Here is a 10,850-nt window from a genome sequence, read left to right as displayed (position 1 = left end):
TTTCTTTCCCCCAGAGTGTGTTCTTGGCGCATCCATCAAAATGTGATTGGCTATAAGTGTGTTGGCATATTGGTGAGTTTTCCATCCTGCTTTATTGATCCATACGTTTATTCTTATGACTACCATGATGTTTTGGTTACTATAGCTTTGTGGTATATTTTGAAGTCAGGTGGTATGAACCCTCCTCCCATTTTGCTTATTTGTTCTCAAAACATCCTGAGGCTGTTCAGGTCTTTTGTGGATCTGAAGGACTAGGCATCAGACAGACTTTTCCCTACTATGGAAAAGAGGCTCTAGGAGGATTAGTGGACTTTTCACTCAAACATTTGAGGTGGCTAACATCTTGATTCTTCTCATTCTCAAAGCAAAGACATGGTAGGCTTTTTCCTGCCAGGAGGAACTGTTCCTGGAGACTTTCAAATACCGTGTGTGTGTGTGTGTGTGTGTGTGTGTGTGTGTGTATGTGTGTGTGTCTGTGTGTGTGTGTCTGTGTGTGGTGTGTGTGTGCATTTGCTTTAAATAACATATGGCTGAGTGCTAAGACCTTGCTTTTCCTGCCTTTTTACTTTTAAGTCGACAGATGAAAAGCTGTTTCTGCAACCCTGGATGACCTCACCCTGATGGCATCAGTTCCATATGAATTTTTATATTTATTTCTGTTTCTGTGAAGAATATTGTTCTCACTGATACTCTGAGCACAGTGCCTGGACTCTGTAGACCTCTTGGATAGTCCTTGGCTTTTCTTTGATGACAGACTTTTATTACTGAATGTCTCAATATTCCTTATCAGTCCACCTAGGATTTCTGTTCCTTCCTGATGTGGGTATTGTAGGCTGTCTGGTTTCAGCAATTTTTTCCAGCTCTTCTAAATTCCAAGTTATTGACATATACTTCTTCACAGAAATGGGGCCTGGAAGTTGGCTGAGTGGGTAAAGTATTTGCTGTCTGTATTGATGCAATCTAAAGAAGAGAAAATTTCCTTCTAAGTGTCCTCTGGCCTCCACCTGTGTTCAGTGGAATAGCCATTGTCTGCCCCCCCCCACTAAATAAACAAATAAAGTTTAAAAAGAAAAAAAAAAAGAGAAATCCCTAGTGGACCTGGGTCATATTAGTTGTATTTCTTTTTCATCTGTTATTTTATCTGAGTCTTTCAAAACTCCTTTTTCTTCATTAATCTGGCTGAAGTGTTAGCAACTTTATCTTTTCAAAGGATCAACTCATTGTTTTATTAATCTTGTGTGTGCTGTTTTATTTTTTTATGTGTGTGGACATTTTGCCTGCATGTATGTAAGTGCACCACATCAGTGGCAAGTGTCAAAGAAAGCCAGAAGAAGGCATTGGACCTGGAGTCACAGATGTGAACCACCATGTGGGTGCCAGGAATTGAACCCAGGGCTTCTGGAATAGCAGCCAGTGTTCATCCACTGAACCATCTCTCCAGCCACATCTTGTTTTTTGTTTTTGTTTTTGTTTTTGTTTTTGTTTTTGTTTTTTTCGAGACAGGGTTTCTCTGTGTAGCTTTGTGCCTTTTCCTGGAACTCACTTGGTAGCCCAGGCTGGCCTCGAACTCACAGAACTCCCAAGTGCTGGGATTAAAGGCGTGCGCCACCACCGCCCGGCATTTTTTTTTTTTTTTTTTTTGCCATCTTGTGTTTTTTAAAGTTCCTATTTCACTTGTTGCTCTGACCCTCCATCCTCCTCCCCAAGACAAGGTTTCTCTGTGCTTGTCAAGCTTTGGTGCTGTCCTGGATCTCGCTCTGTAGCCCAGGCTCGCCTCGAACTCACAGAGATCCACCTTGTTCTGCCTCCCAAGTGCTGGGATTAAAAGCATGGGCCACCACCACCCGCCCCCCCCCTTTTAATTATTTATGTGTGTGGATGTTTAGTCTGCATGTATGTCTGCACAGCACATGTGTGTTGGTGCCCATGGTGCTGGAAATTGATCCTGGTTCTCTTGGAAGCACAACCAGCACCCTTACCTGTTGAGCCAGCCCTTCTATAGTCTGTCATTATGATTTATCCTGTATCCAACGCTATGGAGAAGAATGCACATTCAGCATTGGATGGGTGGAATGTTCTACAAATGTCTGTTAGACCTATTTAGGCTATAGGGTCTATAATCCAGTGGTGGCGGTGCTGATGCTGGTGGTGCTGGTGGTGCTGGTGCTGCTGGTGGGGTGGTGGTGGTGAGGAGCTATGGCAAGGTTTATTTATTCCCCAGATTTTGCATGGAAAGGAATACTGACAAGGAGGATATTTCGGAGCTGGTGAACCCCAGGGAAGGGGCATTTATTCTGCAGGTTCTCACATCCAGGCTGAGTCCGAAGGGGAAGCGACAGAATCCCACACAGCACTGTGGGTCTAAGAACAGGGAACACCCTTGGTTCGCTGTCCAGAAGGCTTGGAGGCAGTGGCCATCGATGGAGAAGGAAAGCTGTACTGAGTTTCTAGGCCGGTGGGAACTTCAAAAGCGTCAGCGCTTTCTGCAGCTCAGAAAAGGACAGAGAAAAAGCAGTGAAGCCAGACAGCCCCAGAGGGGTGTGAAAGCAGCAGGGAGGAAAGCCTTTCCAGCCCCTGAGGGCCTCGCTGCTGAGACCAAGGATGACACACCAGCACCCTCTCTCTGTGAACTGATGATGACTTAGGGTAGGCTGGAAGGCTGCGAGAGGGCAGGAGCGGGGAGCGTGGAGCCTCTTTTGCCTCTCCCACCCCCTCAGAACATCAACACAGCTCTAATGTCAACACAACTCTGATGAAACGTGTCCTGGGAGAGAACTTAAAATTGATTGCAATTTAATTTCTACTATCAGGTTAATAGGGTGTCTAGGGAAATTAAGCTGGATTTTTAAGTACCTAGGAAATTAAATTTTGCGCACACATGAGTTTGCAAATTGAGATTAGTGCTTACTTGGCATCAGATAGTGTCATTTAAATATTTACATTAAATTCACAAAGAGTACAAGTATACATATCAGACTGGCATGAACTTTGCCATGCAAACATAATTTAATTCAGTGATCTTTTCTCAATAAACATGTGGAAATGTTTAACTGCTCTGAGGACCGGTGTCTTGCTCTATAAACTATGTGATATAGTGGGAAATTTGTTGATGTTAAAGCCAAAAGTCTCCCAGCTGGTGACCTTTTTTCTCTGAGTGTCGTTATTCTTATACCTAATGAATGTTCCATGCTCCATGCAAGGTAGTTTATTTTTCTGTTGTTACATTTAGGGTGTGTGCATGTTTTCTATTTATCTGTTGGATTTATATATGGATTATGCTTTTCTTTCAGGGGCAGATATTGAACTCAGCGTATACTAATACTGAGCTACATAATCAGCCCTTATTTCAGGGCTTCAGGTAGCTGACCTTGAACTTCCTGTGTAGTCCAGGCTGGCTTCCAGCTAGCAACCCTCTGTTTTCCTTGTGCTAGGATTGTAGTCATTCATCACCATCCCAAGGTTATATCTAATATTCTTTTTTTTAAAGATTTATTATTTCTTATTTTATGAGTATGTATGTTTCACCTACATGCATGCATGTGCATCACTTGCATGCCTGGTGCCCACAGAGGCCAGAAGAGTGTGTCAGATCCCCCAGCACTGGCGCTGCAGATAGTTGTGCGTTATCGTGTGGGTTCTGGGAAGTGAACCTGTAGCTGAATGTTTTCCTGTGTCCCACCTGGTCCGCAGCCACTCAGACCCAAGTAAACACACAGAGGCTTATATTAATTAAAACTGCTCAGCCATTAGCTCAGGCCTACCACTGACTAGCTCTTACATTTAAACTCAACCCACTTCTGTTCATCTATATGTTGCCACGTGTTCTTTACCTATGTGTCGTTACATGCTGTTCCCTAAAGGGCAGGCTGGCATCTACTCACTCAGCCTTCCCCTTCCCAGAATTCTCATTGTCTGTTTATCCCGCCTATACTTCCTGCCTGTCTACTGGCCAATCAGCGTTTTATTTATCAACCAATCAGAGCAACACATTCACAGCATACAGAACATCCCACAGTGTGAACCTGAGTCCTCTGCAAGAGGATGTTCTTAACTGCAGAGCCATCTTTCCAGCCCCCTCATACATTGTACTTGATGAATGTATTTATAGTATTGTTTCTTATCTATTTTAATCAACATCTATGTATTTTCTACATAAAACCTAAGGGAATATGTTCATGTCTCCCCTAGGGCTACATGGGTGTTGTCAGGACATGCCAATTCCTTCTTAGTGAGTGATCCAGGATGAGTTGGAAGTTTCAGTGGCTTTCATAGTTCAGCTCTCAAACTCATGCTCCACCCTCTGTCAGTGTCCTGTTTGTTCATCCTTGTTAGCTCCATTCAGTGTGAAAGCAAACTGCAAATGCCATGAGGAGGCAAATCATACAGCTGTTGTTGGCTGTGAACTCTTCTAGAGACCGTGTAGAGGCTGTGTTTTCTTTGAGGGTTATCTGCTTTCCATATAGTCAGGCCATTTCTCTCAAATTAGTCAGGTTCCCCAAAAAGATTCTACCTGAAGAACAAATATTTTATGCCTTGTATTGTGAAATACAAGCTCTGAGAGAATTTAGTGTCAGAATGCCCATATGACTTGATCTCCCCGCTTCCACTATGCTACCCACATCATCAGCCAACCTTCAAATTTCTATTAGAATAGATTTGACTTCCTTATTCCCAACTATGTACTATGTATGTGTTATTTGTTCTTTTTCATTGCTTATACATTTGTGTATTTAACTTACAATCTGGGTTAAAGCCCTCTCCTGCCACCCTCTTCTCCATGTGTGTGTGTGTATGTGTGTGTGTGTGTGTGTGTGTGTGTGTGTGTGTGTGTGTGTTTTGCTGGGCAGTGAAGCCAGGGCTTTAAAGATGCTAAGCAAGCAATCTGCTGCTGAGCTGCACCCCTCCTGGCACCAATTTATGTTTTGAGCCATGCTCGTTCTGTTGTTTACCCCCATTAAACTTTAATTTCAATATTAGCCATTTTAGATGTTCTATTTGGCTCCTTTCAAAAACTGCCTAATCTTTCTTAGTGTCTTTTGATTTCCATTTCTTCTATCTCTTCAATAGTTTTTAAAGTATTTATTTTAGCAGGCTGGGGAGATATCTCAGTGGGTAATAACACTGACTGCACGAGCATGAAGACTTGAGTTCGAGTCCCCAGAACCCATGTAAGAAGCTTGGTGTGCTTACACTTCCCTGTAACACCTATGTTGTGGAGGGGTAGAGATAGGAAGGTTACTGGGGCTTGTTCACCACCAGCCTAACTCTAGGTTCAGTAAGAGACCCTGTCTCAAAAGGATAAGGTCAAAAGTGGTGGAACAAGACTCTGTTCTGTGAATATGACAGATATACAAACCTGCACACATATGTGTGCATAGACCACACACACACACACACACACACACACACAATTCATTTTATATTCAAAGTATTTCAATAGTATCATCTGTATTCTTGATAATAGCCTTTTTAGTGGACATGTAGTAGTGTCTCACTGTTGTTTTAATTTGGATCTCATAATTAATGATAGTGATCACCTTTAAAAGTTATTGTTGGCTTGGATATATCAAAAATAAATGTCAATACTTTGTCATATTAAAATTGGGTTGTCTTTGTATTGAATCATAGTGTGTGTGTGTGTGTGTGTGTGTGTGTGTGTGTGTGTGTGTGTTTGAGACAGTGTCCCACAATGTAAGCCAGGCTGTTTAGAACTCACAGAAATCCTCCTGCCTCAATCTTCCAACTGCTGGAATTGCAGATTTGAGCCAGCATGCCTGGCGTGAATGTTTTCTGTATATTTTGTAGATACAAGCTCTTTACTGTGTAGGTGAGTTTCAGATATTTCCCCTTAGTCTATGGCTTATATTTTCATATTATTAATGTAGTATTTTGAAATTTTAAAAATGTTTTTTCTTTTAAAATCCAATTTGTTCATTTTTTTATTTTTATTTTTCTCATATATTACATCCCAACAGCAGTTTTGCCTCTCTCCTCCCCCCAGTCTCTCCCCCTCACCACCCCTTTCCTCCAGATCCACCCCACCTCTGTCTCCCCTCAGAAAAGAGAAGGTCTTCCAGGGACATCAACCAATCATACATTTGGTATCATTTCTAAGAAATCTTTGGTTTTATCTATTTTATTCTAGAAAATTTGCCAACTTAGAACTTACCTTTAAATCTCTGGTGCATTTTTATTTATTTATTTTTTTTGGTGGATAGTATGAATTAAAGAGTCTAAGTTCAGTTTTTAAAAAGAATGAATATCCTGTTTTGCATCACTGTTTTAAAGACTTTGCTGTCACTAGTGTTGCTGCCAAGTGCATGTGTGCATTAGTGTGTGGATGTCAGTAGAGGCATGTGCATGTGTGCATTAGTGTGTGGATGTCAGTAGAGGCATGTGCATGTGTGCATTAGTGTGTGGATGTCAGTAGAGGCATGTGCATGTGTGCATTAGTGTGTGGATGTCAGTAGAGGCATGTGCATGTGTGCATTAGTGTGTGGATGTCAGTAGAGGCATGTGCATGTGTGCATTAGTGTGTGGATGTCAGTAGAGGCATGTGCATGTGTGCATTAGTGTGTGGATGTCAGTAGAGGCATGTGCATGTGTGCATTAGTGTGTGGATGTCAGTAGAGGCATGTGCATGTGTGCAGTAGTGTGTGGATGTCAGTAGAGGCATGTGCACGTGTGCAGTAGTGTGTGGATGTCGGTAGAGGCATGTGCATGTGTGCATTAGTGTGTGGATGTCAGTAGAGGCACACATGTGGAGGTCAGAGGACAAGCCTGGGTGTTGGTCCTTGCCATCCACTCTGTTTGGAAGTTGGCCTTCAAGCATCCCAGAATGCTCCTGTCTCTGCCTCGCATCTCACCATATCTGAATGCTGGGATCACTGACATTTGTGTTAAGCGTTTAGCTTAGCCCGGTCTAAAAGACTTTAAATAACAGTCTGTCATCCCGTTCAATGGCTTTGGCACCGTTATCAAACTGATTGACTAGACATCCGAAGTTGTAAATCTCTTCAATCTCATTTTATTTCATTAGAGTCTCTTTTTTTAATTTTTAAAATTATATTTAGTTATTTATTGTGCGTGTGCCTTGTGTATGGACGTCAGAGTTCTCTCTTTCCACCACGTGTGCAGCGGGGATTTGAACTCAGGTAGTCAGGCAGTGTTTACCCCTTACCTGCCGAGCCATCTCAACAGACCCAAGTCTGCTTTGTGCTAATACCACGTTGTCTTGATAGTTGTAGTTTATTCTTAGTTTTAAGAATAATTAAGAAATTATTTTTGAATATTTCTATTTATTCTTTGACAATTTCATACATGCATACAATGTATCTTGGTCATACCCAAACCAAATGCCCCCTCCCATTCACTTCAGCCTTTGACAATCTCATACATGCATACAATGTATCTTGGTCATACTCAAACCAAATGCCCCCTCCCATTCACTTCAGCCTTTTTCAGCAGCTTTTCCATGAAAGTAAAATGTTTCAAATGGAGACATTCTCTGTGGCTTCCTGGCTTGCCTTGGATGGAACTTTCCCAAGAGCAGCATCAGTACCTTTGGACGTTCTGTTTTGTTGCCTTTATTTTCTCACCTTTTAAATCTGCCGCAGTGATGAAGTCTATGTAAACTTTCTTATCGAAGTTTGCAAGCGTGAGACGTCCCTGACTTTCAGACGTTATGAAATTTAACAAGAGCGGGTTTGCTTTCCCCCAGCGATTTGACATGAGGGTCCCAGACAAGGCGACCTCCAGCTGACAAACTCGGCTGCAGCTCTGTTGTCCAGCTGTGTGATTTAGCTGATGATTGGGAGTCACCTGCCATTGTCTTCAGAAATGGATGGCACCAGTACTAGGAAATGGGCAATGTTCTCCTTATCTCCCTTTAGCTCTGAAGCGGTGCTCTTCTTATCACTGTGAGCTGAAGAACATCTCTGTACCCGACCCTTTCCAGGCTGATACCAAACACATTTGACTCAGGTGTTGGAAAATGACAAACAGAATCTTTTTGACCTTGTTCAATCGGGAGAGCTGTAAAATGAACTAAATAAGGAAACAAATTAAAATAACATTTCTGTTTTCTATGTACTACAAAATAATTTATGTTCCTCATAAAAAAAAATTTTTTTAGGAAATCCAGGCAAGGTAAAAGAGAATTCTAAAAACCACTTGCATTTTTTTCCACCTACATGCAACGATCACTAATATTTTGGAATATGTATCTTGGACATATGCATGTATACCACTAGATGTTTAAAATGGATAATATTATTAAATGTTTGAATTTTAAATACTTTTAAAAATAATGCTGGAGAGGCTGCTCAGTGGTTATGAGCACTTGGTGCTCCTGCAGAGGACCTGGGCTCAGTTTCCAGCATCCACATGACAGCTTACAACTGCCTATAACTCCAGTACCTGGGGATCTGATGCCCTTTTCTGGCCTCCAAAGGCACTGCATACATGTGGTGCTCATACATGCAGACAAAACAATTATAAGCATAAAATTTTTAAAAATCTTTTAAAGTATTTTTAATTACATTTATGTATTGGTGTATGTGTGAGAGAGAGTGCCAGTGTGCCATGGTGCATGTGTAGAGATCAGAGAACTACACGTAGAAATTGGTTCTCTCCTTCCACCCTGTGGGTACCAGGACTTGAACTCAGGCCGCTGGCCTTGGCAGCAGGCACCTGTATTTGCTGGGCCATTTCTCTGACCAAAGCATCTGGATTTTTTTTTCCCATTAGGAGAGAATTTTATCTTAAAAGTGTCATCTTAAACTGCAAGGCTGTCCGTTAAACATCACAATTAAACATGCCAAAGGAGAAGACGTGTTGTCACAATGCCCACTTACCCCTACCTGTAGCTGAAGTTTTCCTGGTCCCACCTGGCCCACGATCAGGACAAATCTTTCTCACCCACCAGTCCCACAGCCACTCAGACTCAAACAAACATACAGACACTTATATTATTTAAACTGTTTGGCCTAATGGCTCAGGCTTCTTGCTATCTAGTTCTTATATCTTAAATTAACCCATTTCTATTCATCAATAAGTTGCCACGTGGCTCATGGCTTACTGGTATCTTAACATCTTCTCATGGTGGCGGCTGGCAGCATCTCCCTCACTCAGCTTTCCACTTCCCAGCATTCTCCTCTCTCTCTGTCCCGCCTATACTTCCTGCCTGACTATTGGCCAATCAGCACTTTATTTATTAACCAATCAGAGCAACACATTCAGAGCATACAGAACATCCCACTTACCCCCACCAGACACCTCAAACCCACCCTTGCTGACCTTCTATGGCCCTTTTTTTTTTCTTTTTTCCTTTTTTTTTTTTAATTAAACAAGAGAAAGTAGGCAGATACATGTTAGTAAATGCTAACTGTCTGTATTCACATAGAGACACAGTATAATCTCTGAGCCCAATATACAGAGAAAGGAAAAAAGCTAGAATTCTATCACACAGGGGCCTGGCACCCCCCAGCCTCCAGCAGAGCCAAGGGGGCCGGAGGGCTTCTCTTCTTTCCCACAGAGCACAATGGTAGTGTTGACTCCACAGTTTGAGACAAGAAAGGATAAAAAGGAATTTAGGACAGAATAGTGGAGATTTTTTTCCTGTTGTATTTTGCTCAAGGTGTTTCCCCCAAAACAGGTTGAGAACCATGGTGTTGAGAAGAGAAACCACAAAACTGGGGTGACTGAGCACAAGAGGGATTGGGGGGCAGGGGATGACTGCTACTTGGTCCCAGGGACTGGAGAAAATTAAAAAAGAAAAAGGAAATAAAAAAGAGGGCTGGAATCCACCAGTCTTCTGTGTTAGTCATCCTCACCTTCATCCTCCTCCCCTTCCTCCCTTTCATCATCATCTTCATCTTCTTCACCATCTTCATCCCCTTCTTCCTCAATATCTTCCAAGTTTTCCTCTTTATCATCATCATCATCATCATCATCATCATCATCATCTTTCACCTCTCCTTCTTCGTTATCCATATCAGGGACCAAATAGCACTGCAAGGCGTTTGACCAAATGCCATCTTTGATGACCTCTCCTAACTCACCTGCAGAATGGTCAGTGAACCAGGTAAAGCAGCTCTCCGGCTCTTCATGCTGCCTCTACCTGCTGGCCTTATTCTACGTTCTACTTGAGCATTTTGTCAAATCCTTCCAGATTTCCGTTTGATTTCAGTGGCCTTTGAAGGTGGGTCGCCACTCTCATTCAGATGAAACTCTTTGGAGAGAACTTTATTTTCCAAGTAAGGATTTTCATCAAAATAAAAATCTATTCTGTAACCTGATTTAATGTCTTCAAAATTCTGTCACTTCAACTCTGGCCAAGTAATGTCGATCCCCCCCAAGCAGTGTAGAACACTTGTGGATGGTTGACAAATGTTGTTACCCAAAATTTGTAGATCAATTCTGACCTTTTCTGGAAAAAAAAAAAAAAAAGTTGCCGGAGTTTGTTATATTTTTGTTCTGCTTTCAAAATTTCCTCACTGGCTAGTTCATTAAGTCTGTGTATTTCATTTTGTACTTCATTGATGTGTTCAATTGCTTCTTGCCGTTCTTTTTCTGAAGACTCGTCGACCCCGTTGTGGTTGGAGTTGAGCTCCTTTTTTCTAGCTTTGGCCGTCAGTGCCAGCATGGTGCGAAAGAGGAGCAAGGGACAGACGGCCAGCGGGGCCGCTTGCTCCTGCCGCCTCCTCCTGGCTTGGACACCAAGGCTGGCTGGGGTGGGGACGTTGTGACGGGCCAGGGAAGGCGGCAACAGATCGGCTAGGAATCAAACCTGGGTCCTCTGGAAGAGCAGCTAGTGCTCTTAACTGCAGCCTCACATCTGGAATTTTTGT

General features: G+C 42.4%; 1 pseudogene; it reads right to left on the bottom strand.

Moving 5' to 3' along the window:
* Nucleotides 1–9,819: 9,819 nt before the first annotated feature.
* Nucleotides 9,820–10,645, bottom strand: LOC131920016 (protein SET-like; annotated as a pseudogene).
* Nucleotides 10,646–10,850: the final 205 nt, after the last annotated feature.

This window comes from Peromyscus eremicus, chromosome 9, assembly GCF_949786415.1.
Source record: "Peromyscus eremicus chromosome 9, PerEre_H2_v1, whole genome shotgun sequence".
Classification (NCBI taxonomy): Eukaryota; Metazoa; Chordata; class Mammalia; order Rodentia; family Cricetidae; genus Peromyscus; species Peromyscus eremicus.
The sequence above is the reverse complement of the archived record's forward strand: the minus strand, read 5'-3'. Positions and strand labels throughout refer to the sequence as shown.